Source organism: Pteropus vampyrus, unplaced genomic scaffold (genome assembly GCF_000151845.1).
Source record: "Pteropus vampyrus isolate Shadow unplaced genomic scaffold, Pvam_2.0 Scaffold384, whole genome shotgun sequence".
Lineage (NCBI taxonomy): Eukaryota > Metazoa > Chordata > Mammalia > Chiroptera > Pteropodidae > Pteropus > Pteropus vampyrus.
This window is the reverse complement of record NW_011889165.1, coordinates 1185328-1189461: the sequence shown is the minus strand read 5'-3', so window position 1 is coordinate 1189461 and position 4134 is coordinate 1185328.

Below are 4134 nucleotides of genomic sequence, written 5' to 3'. Positions count from 1 at the left end.
TAATTCATTTAATGATTATGAAAACCCTATAAAATAACTCCACTTACTGTTCCCAGTAGGCACAGAAAGCTTAAGTAATTGGTACAAAGAAACACTTAGCAACCGTTAGAGCTGGAGTTTAAAACCCAGTGGTCTGGCTCTGGAACGCAACTCTGTAGTCTAGTTCTCTGCTACTAGACTGCTATTCTTTGAGGCAGTAGGCGTGTCTTGTTATTCATCTTGGTATCTTCCCAGGGCCTCTTACCCAGTAGTTTCTGACTAATGCTTAACAAATTAATGAAGAGAAGCCAGTGTCTCAGGAAGTGATAGAGGAAAGCTCCTCCTTGAAAGACTGTCCCCAGATTACAATCTCATGTTTTCGATTCTTTGGTCCCAAATCCTCAGTTATTCCACTCTGGCCCAAAGGGTCTTGTCTGAATTCCTTAGCCCAGAGTCCCAGCTCATGGGTCAGAAATTTCAGAAATGAGTAATTTGGGTACACTTTTTTCTCTTTTCCTGAGATTTGTCTTTTCCTGTCTATACATTCATCCATTCCTGTGTAGGTTTGCTAGATTTAGAAAACAAAAGAAAAAAAGAAAAGAAAAGAAAGAAAGAAAAATACAGAATGCTCAGCTAAATTTGAATTTCAGATAAACAATGATTTTTTTTTTTTTTTTTTAGTATAAATATGTTCTAAATATAGCATGGGACATACTGATATTAAAAAAATTATTTCTTGCTTATTAGAAATTCAAGTTTAATTGGACATCTTGTATTTTATCTGGCAACCTTATTACAGGCCCTGGGGCTCTCAAGCTCCCCAAAATGCAGCTGTGGGACAGTGATCTCATCTTTGGCACTTCATGGACATTTTATGCTAGGTTATTGTCCCACCCCATCCAAAACTCATCCACTGTGAGCACACCGTTTGCCAGTCTGGGAATAAAAAATCAGTTGATATTAAGATGACTAAAGAGCACAAACATTCTTTCCTGAGCTATAGTTCTCCAAGGTGTGGGAATGCCCAAATAAAATTGATACAATTACTGTTATAGAGAATCAATACAAATACTAGTTTTCAAGGGCTGAAACCAAATCAACTTTTGAATGCTCTGCACTGGACAGAAAATCTCTAGGTCAAGCACATTGTGCATGTAAAGGGGATCATCACAGGTGCATAATAGGGGCTCATTAGGTGGTTGAATAAATAGGTACTTATTCTACTCACTTTTAAGAACTTTATTAGTATAAACTGAATTTTCACAGACCTATAAACAAGAAACATAAAAAAGAAATGTAAAAGGATAATGTATGTTCTCAATTCACGTCCTTTGCCTTTGGCAAGATAGTTAGTTCCAGGCTTACTTTTCCCAGGACAAATACCACCAAGCCAGCATGATGACTGATAACAGTATTTTTTTTTCCTTTTCATGTGTTTAACTTTTTATTATGAACATTTTCAAACAAAATAAAAGTGAAAGAACAGTATAATCAACTCCCATATACATATCACCTACAAGAACAATTACTGATATTTTGCCAAGATACCTCCTAAAAATTTTGCTGGATTAATTTAAATCATAGACTTCATGACTTTTCACTCTTAAATACTCAGAAAATGAAGACATTTCCTTCCTCAACACCAGTATCATTTTTGTACTTATAAATTAACAATAATCTCTTTATATCATCTATTACCTAATATACATTGTATTTCCTCACTGTCCTCCAAATATCTATTTACAGTTGATTTTGTAAAATCAGCATTCAAACCAGGTCCACACACTGCATTTGGTGTTTATACTCTTGATTGACTGTTCATCAGTTGTGGCTTTGGCTCAGTGTCATTTAGCCTAGCCTCAGGATTGCAGGTCTGATGGGTTCGGGGTACACCCGGCCTGAGAACCCCAAGAAGGCCTTGGGAAGAATTTTGACTGTTCCGGGGGCAAGCTGAGATGACCTAACTATTTTTTCCTAAACCCTGCCCAAAGTAAAATCTAGCCTGATCTGCTCCCCTCCCCGCTGTTGGCCATGCTCCAGCCACAATGACTTGCTCACCCTAGTAGCAATGCCAAGGGCCTTTACTTGCTTATCTGCCTGCCCAGATTATCTAACCCCCACCCTTCCACCCTCCCTCCCACCAGCTCTCCCACATACCATTTGTCTGATGAATTCCTACTCATCCTTTGAGAATCAGAACAAATGTTACTTCCTCAAAGAAGCTTTCCTTGGCCTCTCTGACCTCCATGACAAGACTAGACCAGAAACCCCTGTTAAATTCTCTCCTCACCATGCTTTTCCTCTAGAGCATTTGTCCAATTGCAATTAAATAATTATTTGTGGAATTACCTTTTGAATGTATCTTTTCCCAGCAAAGATGTAAAACTGCATGGGGAAAAGAGCCATGTTCACATTAACCACAGTTGTATATCCCAGAATTTAGTAGAGGGCCTCATAAGCATAAGTGATCAATAGAATATTAATGCATGAATGAATGGATGGATGGATGGATGGATGGATGGATGGATGGAGAGAGAGAGGGAAAGATGGATGGAAGTAGTTTTGAAACCACTCAAATTTCTAGGGAGTTTTGAGTAACAGATTGATCAGGCCGATTGGATACTCTAGGACAGCAATCCCCAATCTTTTTAGCACCAGGGACCGGTGCTCCTATGAGAATCAATGCCCGATGATCCGAGGTGGAGCTGAGGCAGTAATGCCAGTGCTGGGGAGAGGCTGCAAATACAGATGAAGCTTCACTTGCTTGCCTGCTGCTCATCTCCTGCTGTGCTGCCTGTTTCCTAACAGGTCAGGGACCTACCTATGTGGTCCGCGGCCGGGGGGTTGGGATCCCTGCTCTAGGTCCTCCTGTGAGTCTGGGTGGACAGTTCTGGAGAAGGTCAGAGGTAGATAGACTGCTTTGGAATGAGAGAAGGTAAAGGCAGATCCTAGAGGAATTTGAGAAATTCGATAACATCAACTTGATCAAATGTGTCTCTACCTTCTTTGTATTCACTCCTGAGATATAAAGAGATTTCTCAAATCTACTCATCCTTGATGATAAATTACAAGAGAATTTGAAAGTCCCTGAAGTTTCTGGCTTCCAAATTTTTTTTTCTTTTAAAATGAGCGGCTCGGAAACTGATGTTAAAAAAAGATGAAGCCTTAGATTCCACAGATTTTTCCCTGAGAAATTCTAGACTCAACATAACAAAAAGTCTGTTACAAAGCAATGTTAACTTATGTGGAATTTCACTAAATAATTTCCTACAGAGAGCTCAGCAGTTCCTCCATAATGTTCTGAGCAAATTTGTTGGAGCCACTTAAGCACAGTACTTTCCTCATGATAGCGGAGCCCACAGACACTATTTACATGCACCAGTGCCATTTAGATCTTTACTATAAATTACTGCATAAAGGTTAATAGAACTAAGCTACGCTTTAGGAAAGACCTTATGCACAAAATTGCCTCATATATTGGTAGATGATAATAGAAATAAACATTGAAAAGAACAAGAGATATGGCAGGGATAAAAGAGCAAAGTTCTTTGACTATCACTGGAAATCCCTATCAATGAAGCAACAGGGCAGAGATGTTAATTTCTAGGGAACTCTTCTTTTCCAGTAGCAGAAAATTCATTTTATGGTCATTTGTTTCCTATTGCCCTTTTGGCCTTCAATTGATAAAACAGTCCATTTAAAATGTCTCCTGAATTAGCTTCAAGATTCCCTTTGGTGCTCATAAAGTTTGCCTCCTGACAGAGTGACAGTCCGAATGTTGGTCAGAGAAGCCCTTCACTTCCCCAAATTTATAAATGTCCAATGAATCTTCAAGTGAAAAAAGGCACACCTGCTTTATATGACAGCTATATGATGGTCAAATGGATCTATCTCAGCTCCATGTGTGTTGGTTATATCTGCTTTTGAACAACTGCTTGGGACCTAAAACATTCCTAAGTTCATTGTTTTCTAAAAGGAAGTCTGCCAGATACATGCCTGGGTTTGAAATAAATTACAACTGAATTTGTAGTCACCCTGGCAATTTCCACAGAAAAGCAAATGGATGAGGTTGGAGGCTTAAGTTCTCTTTTTTTGAGTCTTGTCAGACTCCAGATCAAAAGGTGTCCACCACACCCAGTCCCAAATCTTACTGGT